Source organism: Zeus faber (genome assembly GCF_960531495.2).
Source record: "Zeus faber genome assembly, chromosome: 7".
In the NCBI taxonomy this organism is placed as follows: domain Eukaryota; kingdom Metazoa; phylum Chordata; class Actinopteri; order Zeiformes; family Zeidae; genus Zeus; species Zeus faber.
Window position 1 is genome coordinate 24,918,414 of NC_137203.1, and position 16,332 is coordinate 24,934,745.

Here is a 16,332-nt window from a genome sequence, read left to right on the forward strand (position 1 = left end):
GAGACTCATGCTAACTCATGCCCCCTTCCCCCACTGCAGTCTGGACCAGGGCTTTAGTTAGGCCCTCAGGACACACTCTGTGCAGCAAGCCTGTCTGCACGCACACACACACACACACACACACACACACACACACACACACACACACACACACACACACACTCACACACACACACACACACACACACACACACACACACACACACACACTCTTGTACTGGTATCAAAGTGAGGACCCATGTTTCTGGTGCATTTCTAAACCAAAAAATTGTTGCCGGGAGATTCCTCGCTTAATTTGAGTTTTCACTCCTCTAATGGCCCCCGATGTTTTGATAGTCGACTCACATCCAGGCGCGAGAAATTACTCAATACACACAAGGCTTAATGGAGACGGTGCTTTAAGATCAAATGACAGAAATGCCGAAATGGTGAGATACTGAGAAAGTGAAAGACTGTTAAATGATCCTGACTCTCCAAGTGGCCTCCTTCCAAAACAAGGATCTCCTTCCAAACCGGCCAAGAAGAGCAGCTTAACACCCTGTAACAGACAGAACAAAAACAAAAACATCTACATTAGATATAATAGAGTAGGGGACCAGCCGAGAGAAAGAATATGAGAGGGAGAATATTAACGATAACAGTTCTCAGATAGCTCAATAATAACTCTATCATCTAAAATTTCCAGTGCGTTTATGTTCCATATTTCTTTCTCGCTCTTGCATGCTTCCTCAGACACACACTTGCTGATTCTGGATGAGCCGCACCGTATGTAAGCGATATGTTGGGGAGCGTAACAGGGCTGAACTTTGCAGGAGGAAAGGCTGTGATCAGCTGAAATGTATCCAGTACTAAGTCAGGGTGGCTGCGACGCTTTGGGATTTTATTACCCTAAAAAAAAGTCTGCATATATGGTCCAAGCCTTGGACAGACTATAAATAGTTACATCAGATCTGGGGGAAATCGTATTGTCAAATTATAGTATTGGTGTTTTTAGCAGAGCCTAGCACCAGATGGTCAGAGTTTCGACAAAAGCGTCATTCCGATTCAGATTTGATCAGGTTTAGCGTCCTGCACTCAAAATCATCTCATGAGCCCTAGGCCTCATTTTGGAGTTTAAGAGCAAAGTGCCAGTGAAGTACTGCACCAGGGTCACTATGTGGAGAAGGGCAGGGCGCGAGGGGTTGACATTTCGGATCTTTCGCGCTCAATTTACATTTACTGTTATGGGGATGCCACTCTCTTTGGCCAGGTGTCGCTGTATTTGCAGTCCCATGCACAATGTTTAAAAGCCTTATACTTAACCCAACAACAGCTGGCATTGAACCATCTGGTCCCCCAACGACATATCTATTTGAGCCAATGAGTCCTGCTTGGTCGTCTCCTCCAATCATTTGATTCAAGGAACAGGGCTTTGATGGAAAAAACAGAACTTCAACCTGTGACGGCAGCCCCTTGACGCCAGCCTTGGTCTCCAGGCGCTTTTTAAACACAAGCTTTCGCAGGCTTTCACAAACTCACCTTGCATCGAACCCTCAAGCCCTCCAACACTGAAGTTGTCATTGAACTACTCATCTCTCTGAACAACTGAGTCAGTCGTCTCCTCCAATCATCTTATTAAAGGAACAGGACTTGGGTAGAAAAATGACGACTTGAACCTGTGACGGCAGCATCTGAACCATCACAGCTGGACGTAGCCATGCTTGCATCAGGGGAGGTAGAGAAGGGCCTCACATTGGTTCTGCCTTGGGCCTCCAAATCACTAAGACCGCCCCTGGTCATAGACAATTCAGGCAATTGTTCGTCATTACACAGGCGTGTTCCCAATCAATTTTGTCCGGTAGAAATGTGTATTTTTCCCGAATATTGCGAGAAGTTGACTGATCGTCCTCACTTTGAGCGCCTCGGTTGGGTGGGTCGAATTTTATCAGGGCTGCCAATCGCCATAAAATCGGAGGTAATTGCACCAGCATTATAGGGCGATTCAGGGCGTAGGGGTTGTGTCAGTCGGTTAAAGGTGAATGAAATCGTCTTTTAAATATTTCCCAGTTATTTTCAGCGCTTGTTAAATGATGCTACCATGTGCCAACTCCGCCCGTCTGCCGCTTCAAGTGAAAAAAAGTTGATTCCCCAATCTGTATGCACTCGTATAGTACAGTATACTGGTAATACAACAATATATGAGTTAGATGTAGAGTCCTGTCTAGACAAACGGCTGGAGTTGAGTTTATTAAAATCAGTGCAAGTTTTATGAAGTTTTTGTCTTTTCTTATTTGTTTTTTCCTCTTTCTGTTATTGTACATGGGACGGGAGCGTTCAAACTTGAGCTTGAACTCACAGTTGGGTTTTGGCAGTGAGTCTGTTCAGCTGTGTGGGGGTCGGACGGAGGTCAGGTTTGAACCGCTGTCCCCCACCCCCCTAAGTTCATGTCCACGCTAGCTGACCCCGGACGACCCCCTTCCTCCCGGGCGGCTTTGACGGGCAGCGAACAGCAGCAGAGATTTCAGCTGCTTTCTCTCTCTCTCTCTCTCTCCCTTCCTCTCTCTCCCTTTCTCTCTCTCTTTCTCTCTCTCTCTCTCTCTCTCTCTCTCTCTTGCTCTCTCTCTCTCTCTCTCCTCTTCCTTTTCTGGACCCTCTGTCTGAATAAACAATACGGGGGCGACGGTACAGGAGTGACCGAGGGAAACCAGTGGGGTTCTTTCCCAGTCGTACCTTCAAGGGTCATTTCCCACCGCTGGGGTAATATTTTCACACCGCTGTATCCATTACCCCCCCACCCCAAAAAAAAGTCAAGTCATAATAAGATTTGTGCGTTTGTGCGCTCGGAGGAGCCCAAAATATTGTGGCAAGTGCAGCGCCGCCTTCTGAGCCTGGATCTATTTGACTTGGAGAGGAGAGGGGATCTGGAAACTGCGCGTTCCATTTTTTCGCGGAGCTTCAGTACCGCCTGCCAGCCGCTCCATTTCCACGATCCGCTTTCACAGGCCTCCATTATCCCTCACAAAGCCGAACACCGCAAAAGAAAAATGGGTCGAGGGCGTAGTGCATACAACAGCTCAAGTTTTATGTTCGACGGAATCGGGAATGACTTTTAAAACGCCGCCGTCTCCGTGCGCTCCCCTACTGTAAGAGCTTTGCTTAATGAATTTAATTTGCAGGTCTTGGCGAGGGCCACGTTCATTTCTTTCTTCTCCTCTCCTTTCTTCTGCTTCTGCTGTTTGACCAAATTAAAAAAGGGAGTTGTGTTTTATAGCTGCTGTGGGAGTCGGTGTTATTTTCTCAATGGGCACTCGGAGATGGATTTTTAACTGCATCTGTGATCTACGTCCCGGCTCGATCAAACTATATTTTCTCCCCCGTTGACTCACATTAATTGGGACAGCGATGAATCACGGCTGCTCAGTTCTGACTCAAAGATCGCCAGAACGCCAGTCGTTGCTAAAGGCTGTTGATTTGGGAGATAGGAGTTCTCGTGGTGCTGGGGAAGAGCCGAGTGGTTTTCTCAGTCAGCACATTCCCTCCCTAATGCCTCCTTATCTGTCCAGTCAGCATTTCAACCGGAGAAGAAGTTTTTATTTTTTTATTTTATGTGCAGATTTTTAAGGCCTCTGCGCTTCATCTGAAATCCGCTGGAGAAAGAAAGACATGAAATACGAGGGGGGAGACAAAAAATCTCTGGGAAGTGAATACCTTAACCCTCTGGAGTCCGTGATGTTGCATATCCATCCTCCTACCTTTGATGTCCGTTTTAGGGTTTTACCGCGATCGCGGCCTCTTTAGATCACCTAACCGCCCGGAGACGGCTGAACAATCTCTTTTCTTATCGTTGAGAATGTCTATTTTTTTACTTGAAAGACTATAAAAGTAAAACAATGTGTGGTGCCGCTCCCTCCACCACCATGCAATTTGTAGTTCTCGTGAACATTTTTGTGGATGTTGGAAAGGATGTGGTGTCGTGGGATCTCCAACGGTGGTCCCTCCGTCATATACACACAGACCTTTTATAGAAACAAATTGAACCAAACAATGCGCACATTTTCTATTAGCCGGACATTTACGGTATATTTGACACCAGTTTCAACAGTGTTTTTCAATGCGCCGCAGAATCAGTAGCCTTGGTGCCCGATGGACTGCATGCCGAAATTATGTTCTGCCATTCTTTCTGGACTGCCACGAACCATTTCCTGTGATGCAGGTGCAGGATGACTCAATAGCAATGCAAGGTCCAGTCAGAGTGTGTCCGCCCCGCTCAGTGGTTTTCACACTGGCTTGCTGTGACTGACAAGGTTATGGTTCCCAAGAGATCAAATTGCTTCCACACACCACAGACGCGGGGGAGCACGCTGAGTTTAATTGGCCCAAATTGTAAATTGGGGGGAAATGAAAATACGTGTAAATGCGTTCCAGCCTTTGCCCAACTGAAAATGCCCTGTCTGGGCTTTATTTTCCCAGTCCCGGCTCTTCACCGCATCTCTGCTATTCAAAGATATCCCACAGGTGTTTGCGTTTAAATTGGTACGTATTTGCATCTCGCAGGGTCGACTGAGGTGGGCGCCTTTCCAGAGGAACGCTTCCTGCATTAAAAAAAAGACGCAGAGAGGGAGAACCGATGACTCCTGGGAATGTTCTGTAAGGACACATTCCTGCTCCTCTGATACCTCAGCGCTCAGAGGCCATAAACACCTTGATTTACTATTGATGCTGCTGATGGATATATTTCAGGCCTTTACTCTTCCATTGGCAACTCAGTGAAACCTCCTCCTCAGGGAACGGTGGATTTCGGCAGTAGGCTCTCAGTCATACCCTGTCATTTATTTAGCATCGGGCTGACAATGTGATAATTGATAAGGCCTCTAGTGGCGAGACCCCGCCCCACCCCACAAGGGACAGCTTGCCTATCTCCATTTTGGCAACAACAGAGAGAAACACAGGTCAGGGTCGATACATGACTGTTAATGCAGTTCCCTATGGGTTCCAAACAGGCTTCAAACTGGTCCTCACCACACCATTCTTAAGAATATAGTGGAATTTTCAAGTCAATAAAAGTCAATAAAGTGGAAATTCATAAGATTGTCTAAGTTTGTTAAATTAGAAAGTCCCAGAATTACATTTCTTTCCTCCCCATTCCATTGAATTCCAAATCTAAGCGAATGCTAATGTTACGTGTTGCTATTAGGAATTAGAAGCATTCGCGGCAACAAACTGGGACGGTGACGGTTCTCGTTGAACAACTCTGAAAACAGCCCAAGTCAAGGTCAAGTTCAACAAGGAGAAATAACAATCAATCTTGTGGCATCACACCGTGTACTCATGACTTTCTCTGCACCTGCTTGTTTTCCTCCTGAATTTAATGTCATGTAATCTGTGCAGCACAATAACATTTGGCCTTATATAACAGCGGGCAAGTTATCGCAGCAGAATTGAATGGTTGCTTCCCGCAAAGCGCACACACGTTGATAGCAATTATGTTTGTGTGTTTGTCTTTTTGTGAGTTATCGCATGTGTTATTGTCACAAACTTGCATCTGTGTGTGTGTACGTGTGTGTGTGTGTATGGTGTGAGTGTGCGTACTTAAACATGCTCACACAGGCTCAAAGGGTGTGTATGCGCATTGGCAGGGTGGGTCTTTTAATGCCTTTGGTTGGTGCCAAAAACACGCACGCGCACACACACACACACACACACACACACACACACACACACACACACACACACACACACACCTGAGCTAATGTGTGCAGTGGCTGGCAGATAGGATTCAGACGATGACTCATCAGAGCAGCGTGACACCTGCAGGGTCCAGGCTGTCATTTGCCGTAGCACCGCGCCCAGTTGTGCAAAAAACCCGGCAGTTCTGACGCAAAGGCTGCAAATCAGCCCTGTCACTCAAACCCCGCGGGGCCACGAGACACAGCGGCCACTGACTAAGTTGTGACGGAGGTTTTTTTTGTGGTGGCTACGCCAGAGATGCCTCACAATTCCATTCATTCATTCATTCATTTATTTCTGTCAGTTCCCCCACTTGCAGGCTGTTTGGACCGACATGCTTCCTCCACATGTGCAGAAGTCCATCGATAGCATGTGGCTCCGCTTAATGGAGACGCATAAAAACAACAAGCAGGAAACATTTAAAAACCCCCGAGAGGTTTTGTTGCTCTCCAAGGGACCAAATTCAGTCTGAGGAGGGGACACTTTGGGTCACACACACACACACACACACACACACACACACACACACACACACACACACACACACACACACACACACACACGCGCAGACACCCCCCCCCCCCACACACACACACAAATACAGAGGTATTCCTGTAATTATTCCTGCTAGTTCTCCCTGATGTAATAATAAATGCCTGCATAAGGGTCCTGCACACCACCCATGGTTCTTTTCCAGCTCTGATGAGGTGGTGTGAACTGTAAGGCGGATGTGGAGAGGTTCGGAGCGTCAACTTCACTTTGAATTGTCATCATTTTTATAAAACTCTTCTTTCAGCTGAACAGCTTTCTTTTGTTTGACAGTTTTGCGTGTTTTGCAACATGCAACATAACAAACAGGGATGGACAAAAGTGCACCTAAATGTATTATGATACAAAATACTAAATGATGGAAATTAACCCAAATGAATTATTCTTCAACTGTTTATTGTCTTTTTTTAATGGGATAAAACAAATGTAATTTCCAAACAAACTAGCAAAGGGACCAACTTATGTCCTTCCTTACTTACTACTTGGTGGCACCTCTTCAGGTTTTATAAATAATTTCTCAACATCAACCTCACATTTCCATCACAGCTCCACTTGCACCACCTTCTGCCTCGCCTGGCTGACAGCTACTGTAACAGCATGTGTAGTACTGGACATCCCCCACAACATGAGCATTTTGCACATATTCCTCAAAATATTTCATTGTCAAAGCAGCGCGCTGTTCCCTGACTAAACTGTGTTCCTCTGATGACGTGCCGACGCCACTAACCCCGCCCCTCTCTGGGAAACCATCCATGCATGTTAAAACAAACGCCAGTATATATAATTAGAAAAAAAACATTCCTCCCCCTGGGTCTGGAAGTCAATAGCCTTTGCTTGAGACACTTAATAGAGCGGGTGGAGGTCGGGAGGTGGGGGCTTAGTGTGACTCCCTCCATGGTAAACAGTCATAAAGAGACCCAGGATTCAGTTACACAAACAAAAATAGCGGACTATTCATAGCGCTAATGAGAACTGCCAGAGACTAACAGGGACACCGTCAGGCCTTGAAATACACTGTCGCCACTCACCGACTGATGGCACGGCTCGCTGTACAAACTGGTTTTCTGTGTGTGTGTGTGTGTGTGTGTGTGTGTGTGTGTGTGTGTGTGTGTTGGGGGAGTGCGTGTGTGCTTGTGTTGGAAGGCGTCCAGTCAAGAACCAAAGGTACGATTGCCTTCATGCTTCCTTAATTCTCTCCACCTCTTCCCCCAATCCTCCTTTCTCTGACCAAGAGTTCCCTTCTTCTTCTTCTTTTCCCTCCCATGTGCCAGCCTTGCCTTGTCATTGAGCACACCAAATATCACCGCTCCCTGTGTGGATGCCAAGATGGGTTCTCCAGCAAATTTGGACGATATAAACATTGCTCTTCTCGTACCTGGATCAGGGTTAGTGTCATATGCCCTCCTCCTGACAAAATGCTATTTTGAAAATAACACTCACCTCTACCCCCCTACCAATCACATGAAGGTAGAGGGTGTAGTTGTAGTAGTCACAAACTGAGTGTTTGTTTATTTGTTTGACACAGGATTCAACATCAGATCCTGGGTGCGATTGCATGTGTATTTCCTTTTTTTTCACTTGGCCTGAGACAGGAATGTCAGTCTTCCACTTTGAAAAGTCCCTGCAGATGGCCAGCAGGGCCTTTGAAGGACCCACTGTAATTAACCTTTGGGGCAGAATAACAAACCAGCGCGCCGGGGCCACTGTGGTCCGGCTGCACCGCTTTGATGTGGTCGCCCTGTTTGCTCTGCCCCGCACGGGACCGGAGGTGAACTCACGCTGACATGTCCAGTGTTGCCCTGTAGGCTGGGCATGGGTTGGGGGGTGATTGGTGGGGTGGAGGAGGCACAGAACCCCTGTGGGAATGCCCATGCCCCAATCAAACTAAAGTACTACTGTGGCACAACCAAATCTGTTGACTCAGTAGTTTGCGAGGCATCTTTGACGTCCACCTGAGAAAAGGAAATAAGTCGTGGCGCTCGTTGGTTTCTCCGGAATGTCCAGCTGATTATTAAGCGCCAGAAGGCAGCCATGTTGGACTCCAACAGGAGGTTGAGGCTGCAGGCTGCGTTGGCTCTGGAGTGCAGCACTGCGGTGGCTTTTAACTAGCTGGGGCTTAGTGGGGAGCGCCATCATTACCAGAGTGTGTTAAACACATGGCTGTTTCTCCTCTCATTAGACCTGCAGTGCGGCTTCCCACTCGGGAGCCCGGACAGAGCTGCGGAGCAAAGTGGGTCCCCCACCCTCCCATAGCTCTCAGATCTTTGTCAGTTCCATCGCCGCGCAGAATGAATACCGTGCAGAGACTAGGCTGGGGTTAATGGTGGGAGTGGAGTCAGACCAGTCAGACATTCCTGTTCCCACAAAATCTCTATCGACTTCATATCTGGGTTTGGACTCCTGCAGGCTGTGTGTTGAGTGATATGCCGGCCTTTTTCTCTTCTGGTCTCCAAAGTAAATAAAGCTAATCATCCCATTATTTGCCCCCGGGGTTTTCCTTCTTTATAATTAGATAGACGTCTGATGTATAACTTGGCATTGTGCTACACTGATGTAATCTCGCTACTGTATTTTCCTCTTCGTATTAGGTAAATTCTCATCTCACGTGACTTTGGAGTTAGCTGCCTGGTATCAAATGTCACACTTTGGAAGTGAGTTGTGGGTATATTCACCCACTGATGAAGCTCCAGGGCTGAATTCTCACCACAGTCTGTGTGTGTGTGTGTGTGTGTGTGTGTGTGGTGGTGGGGGCGGGGGGGGTCTTCGGCAGCCACATCTCGACACACATTTTGACAGGCGCTGCAGAACAATGCTGGCTTTGTGACACGTTTCCATGATTTTTTCCGTTAGGGATGTGGCATTTCGGCAGGGCGGCCAGTTTCTTTCTTTTTTGTTCCACAAATGGCCATTGATATGCGCGGCCTGGTAAGATCCGCTGGGGTTTTTCATTTTCAAATGACAGCTTATATTTGTCGCGCATAAAACGCATGGACTCAAACTAAGTGCAAAGCTAGTTTGACAGTGGCGCATTGTTGGAGCTATGCTGTACGCTACCGAGGCTCTTTGGTGCCTCGTCTCAAAGTGCTCCAATGTGTGTGGGAGCATTGGACTGGGAACGGTTCCAGTGGCCCTGCGGAGACGGTGTTGGTGGTAGTGGTGGGAGGCGGTGGAAAGCAGCGGAGCCGCTGCTGTGAGCTGTGGACAGACGGGTGCTCCATCCTATCTACTCTGTATGGCTGACATTCTGGCTCAATGGGCCATTTCAACACCTTGACACTCTATCTACATGGGGCTACAAACACAGCTACACAGCTCCCTCTCGCCTCATCTCGTTCCTCTCTCTCTCTCGCTTCCTCACCCGCAGTCCTAGACAGACAAAAGTATTTTTATTTTCCTTTTCTACACATTCTTTTTCGTTTGTTTTTCTAATGTTTAACTCTTTGGTGAAGTCCAAGCAAGGGGGAGTGCTATTGCTTTAACAATGATGAGACCGGTTCAGACTCTTCTGCCATTTGATTCTGCTTTTAGCATTAAGACACAAATAGTAACATTTGGGGTTTTATTTTTGTACAAAAGAGAATCAAGCCTTGAAGAAAAGTGTCTCCGCAAAAGGGCAGTGGTCATGTATATTTTATATTTTATTTATTTATATTTTCTTACTTTCAACCAACCTTGCCTTTATTTTGTTGCTTACCTTTCATGCATGAATTTGAACAATCAGATCAAGTTGGATAAAATATTTTCTATCATTTGTTTGTTGCTCCTATTACATATTAACATTAATTTGTAGCATTATAAATTTACTATGTTTGACAACCTCCCGATGTGTAGAATGCCCCTGCTTCCGAGCCCTCAGTGTCACTGAACACAAATAGTTGAGATTTATTCTCACCAATCCTCCTGTGATGACTGTTGCCTGATTGAGGACTGGCGGACAGGACAGACAGATGACTGGAATATGATGGCGACAGAGCAAACTGTGGGGGTGTTTGGGGGGTGTTCGAGGGGTGTTTGGGGGAGGTGTCGGGGTGCCCTTTTCACTCTCCACACCACTTGCTCTTTTTATAACTCTCTGTGGGTTTCACCATGGCCGCCTCCCGCTCGGCTGCCCCGAAAGGGGTTTGGTTACCGGGAAGAATTTAATGGGTGCGATCTTACATCAGGGCTGCTGCTGCCCTGCTGCTCTGACAGCATGGTGGGGTGCGTCACCTTTGACTAACACCCAGGGGTCACGAGGAGCGGTATAGATACGTTACAAGTACTCGTATGCCACCCCTGAAACCTAAATTGACCAGTCCGGTAGAGACGTGGATGGTTGTGACAGAGCTGGAGAGCAGCGCGGGTGGTCGGAGCTGGGCTCGGGTTCTGTGGCACTAACATCCGCCCGCTCCGTCAGCAACACACTGCCACCGTGACTCCAAGACCGATCCTTTCCCCAAACCCAGGGGAGAGGATCACCTCTCCCCCGGTCTCAACATTTCAACCATTCCTCTTCTCCCACTCACTGCCAGGCTGGTTTGCCCCAGCGTGTATAAAAACAGAATCAGGTGAAACCAAAGCCTAGAATGAGGCGAGACATGGGAAATGAGCGTCGGGAGGGGCTGGAAGGCTGTGGGGTGGGGGGGTCGCCCAGGTTAAGGTGGGGTCACAAGAGGCAGAGGGTCGCTGATCAAACAACCGATTTGATTGCGTGCCCCGAGGATGCCGCCCTGCCAGAACGTCCAATAATGTTCCTACTTTCAGGTTATGTAGGCTACAAAAGGGAGGTGATTGTGGAAGGGGGCTTGGGTGGTGGATCACAGCTCTGCCTCTCCACCCTGACCCCCCTGTCCTGACTCCGTCTTGTGACTACAGGACATGGGGATGGGGGGGGGGGGGGGGGGCATGCCTGGAAGGTGACTCCTGGTGCCAGTGTTGGGTTTCAAATTCGACCTACGAAGTGAGGAGCAGAGGCCATTAAAACATGTTCTGTCAGAGCACGAGTGACACATAGTGAAGTATAGAAACTTACATAGATAGATAGATAGATAGATAGACAGATAGATAGATAGATAGACAGATAGATAGATAGATAGATAGATAGATAGATAGATAGATAGATAGATAGATAGATAGATAGACAGACAGACAGACAGATAGATAGATAGATAGATAGATGGATGGATGGATGGATGGATGGATGGATGGATAGATAGATACTAGATAGACAGACAGACAGACAGATAGATAGATAGATAGATAGATAGATACATAGATAGATAGATAGATGGATGGATGGATGGATGGATGGATGGATGTATGGATGGATGGATGGATGGATGGATGAATAGATAGATAGATAGATAGATAGATAGATAGATAGATAGATAGATAGATAGATAGATAGATAGATAGATAGATAGATAGATAGATAGATAGATAGAGACTTTTCACTTCTGCCAGCCACTCCGAAGCCCAATGCAGAGGGCGAGCTTAATTTTTTGGAACCACAACGGCTTCTGGCACTGACTCTTGAGTTTATTTTCATTTATTTCAGTTTTGATCCATAAATTATTATTAAATATTGGCCGTGGTGCATTTTTCAACCGCACAAGCTCGGCGGCTTTGAGGCTAAATGTCTTAATGATTTGGGTTTTGTTGCGAAAGGGACAGTTTTACGACCAGAATTTACACTCCTCGTGTGGAATAGATTATGTCGCTGTGTAATCAAAACATCTCCTTCTTTTTCAGATTAGAGCGGGTCGGGTGTGTCACAAGACGGGAAATGACCAGGACACGTCCTTTCAAACATTGGAGGTGAACCCTCACCTAGTGTGCAGGAATGATCGGAATGGACTCCTCTTGTTTTCATACTTACATCAATAAGGAAGAGGAGGGAGAAGAATCTTTATGGGATGGACTTCCTTCAACAAAATCTCACCATTTCTGTAATGCACTGCATATATGTATGACCGTATGTGTATGTATGTGACAAATAATCTCTTGAACTTGAACTTGAACTTGAACTTATTTACAGCTCAAGTAGTTGGTAAAAAAGATGATGTTGTAATAGTTTGGTCAAAGTACTTAGTAATAGAAAACTGTCCTATAAGAGAGAGGGCTTTAGGGTGTGAGGTAACTAAAATAATTAATTGATGTCCCGCTGACAAATATGGTAACACATATTTTCTTTATTTTGTAATTCAATTTGAAAAGGCACGAAGGGAAGCCCCAATTGCTTTAAGAAACACTAATTTTCTCACAAATAGTTTCTCACCATTTCAAAACCAGAAAATAGAGACAATATAAAAAAAATCTAAGAATATGAACAATGGACAAGGAAATTGTCAGTAATATAAAATGTGTGTGCTGACTAGTAAACTGGCTACAACTCACTTTGACACTGGTATGGTTCCTTTAATTGGTTGGGTTAAACTTGCTAACCGCATGGCTCATGCCTGCTTCACAAACACCACCCCTCCACCCTCCACTTGTTCTCCTCTCATCTCTCCACCTCCCACTCACTGTTTGTCTCCGTCGGTTTGGGCTGGTATTTTGACCCAGTAGTTGCCAGCTCATGCGGGCTGAACGTAACTCCCAGCCTACCATGAAGTTTAGACATTTATTACCACACCCTTCCTTGTCGGTGCCGCCGCCTGCACACGCACACAAACACGAGCACCCGTGCACACACACACACACACACACACTCACATACACACACACTCTGCACACGTCCACTCATGCATTGTTGTGCCAGCCAAGGCAAAGCCTTAACATACTGGCCAGAAGACAGACAGCCGCGACCAAAACAGAACACGTCCAAAATATAACCAAAACAAAATTCTGAGAGACAGTCGACCTAAAATTAACCCCCCCCCCAGCTCGAATAAGTATGGGACCACTGGCACCCTCCAAAAATACACAATATATTTTGGTGAAAGGAAACGGGAGACTTTTGAAAGCCTGCAGTGAGCAACTGTGAATAACAAAACTCCCGACAAAGACATATCACGGAGGATAAAGCTTTCTGAAACAAGAGAAATTGCGTGTTTATTTATCCCACCTCTCGGTCTCTCTCACTCCCTTTGTGTGTGTCTGTGTGTGTCTGTGTGTGTGTGTGTGTGTGTGTGTGTGTGTGTGTGTGTGTGTGTGTGTGTGTGTGTGTGTGTGTGTGTGTGTGTGTGTGTGTGTGTGTGTGCGTGTGTGCCTTTTTTTGGGGGGGGGGGTGAGGGGTGAGGGGGTTCACATGTGTGTGTGAGAAAGAAGCAAGAATGGAAAGGGTTGGAGAAGATGCTGGGTTTACATAGACCAGAGTTCTTATCAACAGTCCGGGGAGCGGTTGGGGGGATTGGGGGAAGGGGGGTTACCTAATCTCACCTTGACCTTAAACGTGTGTAGGAGACACCCCCTACCACTCCCCCATCCAGCCCCCTGCGCCGCACTGTTCTTGGAAACATTTCTTCTCTAAAGGCATGAGGGTCGTCCACCACTCATTAGTCAGTAAGACCTGGAGAAGGCGATCCCACTAAACATCATTTACTGTGTATACAATGTTACATGTAAGATGGATAGGTAACTCATCTTGTTGTTGTTCCACAACAAAAACAGACTATCGATACAGTGTACGTAGAACATGACATTTCCATTATCTGTTCACAAAAACAGCTTGAATATGTTGGCTCAAAGGCAAGAGGACAGGTGAGGAGGTTTGGTGTTGAAGCTACAGCTATGTGTGATTGATGTGATCGGCCTAAGAGTGGATTCATTGTACAAGTTAAAGCCTCTGCTGGTGGGACGCCATTACCGGCTCCCCCTCCAGACGGGGGACAGGCGAGCCCTACCCGCACCGACGGGCAAAGGAAAAGGAGCGCCTGCCTCTAAGTCAGGCCACCAAACGGAGTTTGATGTGCAGATACGCATATTGCCTAAGCTGGTGGGAGGTAAGTAATCAGGGGCCGATGACAGTCAAGCTGTTGTCGACCAAGACCTAGTGCTTTTCTGGGAATCTGAGCCCGTATTAGGACGGGAAAATGTGGCCGTGCTTCCAGACGTTGTCGTGTTTCTCTGTCAACGCCGTCTTCTGTTCCGTCTCTGAGCAGAAACAAAACAAAACCAAAACAAAAAAAAAACAAAAAAACCTGGAACCTGGGATTTCTTCAGGATGTTATTCTCTCTCCCTGCGGCGGGATCCCGCAGATTGATCCAGAACACAGGAGAGAAGGTTGAAAAAAGCAGCAGCTGTGTAAACATGGGTTCCGGCGGCTCCGGAGCAGCTGGAGGTGCGAGCGCTGAGAAGGTTCGGTTGGACGTGCAGGACGGAGGACGGGGAGCCGCCGCCCTCTGGGCCTTCCTGCCCCCCCCCCTCCCCCCACCCCCCACGCCCCGACGGCAAAGCCAATTTAATCTCAAACTCTTCTTCTCTCATGGCCGAGCAGGCGTTTCCTCACCGCCGTCTGAAGGCTGTCTGCATGGGAAGTCATCAGGTACTGCTTTCCACGTTTTCCCTTTTACCACACCGAGATGAGGTCTTTTACAGTTGCTCAAATGTCTCATTCTGCCAGAGTAATCCGAGAGGAAGAATCATTCACGTGCACTCAAGCACAGTTGGCATTGATTATTTGAAGCCAAAGGAGTGCACCTTATGTTGCCATGTCCGATGATGTTCATATTGTGTGTGTGTGTTTTTTTTGTAGTGCATGTAGACTGATTAGGGTGAGTACAGAACCAGGTGTGGTAATAAAGTCAGAACTTCGTAAAGCAACTCTTCTGGGGCATGCAGGCTTTCTCAGGCATCCTCCTTCCCGTTGCTGATTGCCAGAATAACTGTGACCACCGCGGTGCACATTTTTCCTTTAATCATTTCCATGCGACTCACAGGGATCGAGAGAATCGCTGTCATAAGTGGTACACAGACACGCCGCTGCCTCCAACTCTAAAGTAAACACAGAGAAGAGGAACTCTCTTCTCTGTTTATCCTCCCTTTCCAATCACCAAACAAATAAAAGCGGATCCCTCTTAATCGAAAACATCGCGAAGGCACAAATGTTTTTTTCAAGAGCAGCCTCGCCGTTAAACTGCAACGCTGATCCCATTTGAAACCTGCGACAGGAAATAATGACCAGAGCGTCAACGTCCTTAACCTTTCTTTCTTTTCCGTCTCTGTTTCTTTCTTTCTGTCTCTCTGCTTACTTTCTCTCCCATCTCTCTCTCTCCCTCCACTCTCAATCTCTTCGCCCCTCCAGGCTCCTGCCGTCAATTAGCACTCACTTAATATAGGAACCAGATGACTATTAATGAATTAGGGGGCATGTTTTGAATTGCTTTAATACTTCCATTCCAGTGCCCAGGCTGCAACATGAAAGCATTCCTCTACCAGTTCAGCCCACTGGCCAAAAATTGACCGAGATATTTGCGAGGGCCAGTACAGCCGGAGCGAGAGCTGTGGGTGCTGTTTTTTTTAGATTCTAGACCCAGTAAGAATAGATGTGCACACACAGACACACATCCACTCCGTCCCAGTTGCAGCACCCAACATGGAGAGCAGGATAAATTGCAGCCTACATTGCAAGCCTACATCCACAGTTCGATAATCAGCTCCTCCATCTTGGGCAGCGGGGGGTTGGGTGGGGGGTGGGGGGGTCTGGGCTTAATCTGCACTCCAGATTAAGCCCAGACGCAGTTGCCATATCTGCCCCCTTCAGATTTCTCTTGCGCCAGGCTCTCCCAGACATTTTACGGTTTTCATCTCGAGTTCTCCACTTCAGGGAGATTTTCCTGATTAGTGTCACAGAGCCCTGTGTATGAACTGGCAGAAGTACCCCGCCACCCTCCACGCACTCCCACTCCCACCACTTGACTTGACAGCGCATGGCCCCCCGACCGCCTCCCACCCTTCTCTGAAAAACCCAATCCTCACGGTGGTTCCGCCATTTACATCTAAGGGATTTGTCACGCATGGCCTCCGCGGCTCTGGCCGTCGCAAGGGAGCGAAAGAACTGCAACTCTAATCCTCCTCCGGCAACGTCTCCTGCCAACGTCACAACTGTGTGTCCACTCACTTTCTTAAAGTTTCATTAAAGTGGAGTCCGTTGCACC

General features: G+C 47.2%; 1 long non-coding RNA gene across 1 annotated transcript; it reads left to right on the plus strand.

Moving 5' to 3' along the window:
* The first annotated feature begins 7,293 nt into the window (after positions 1 to 7,293).
* LOC307232607 lies at positions 7,294 to 12,564 on the plus strand. The gene is made up of 3 exons (XR_013844243.1): positions 7,294 to 7,419; positions 7,527 to 7,640; positions 11,986 to 12,564. It is a non-coding gene; the product is annotated as an uncharacterized lncRNA (long non-coding RNA).
* Positions 12,565 to 16,332: the final 3,768 nt, after the last annotated feature.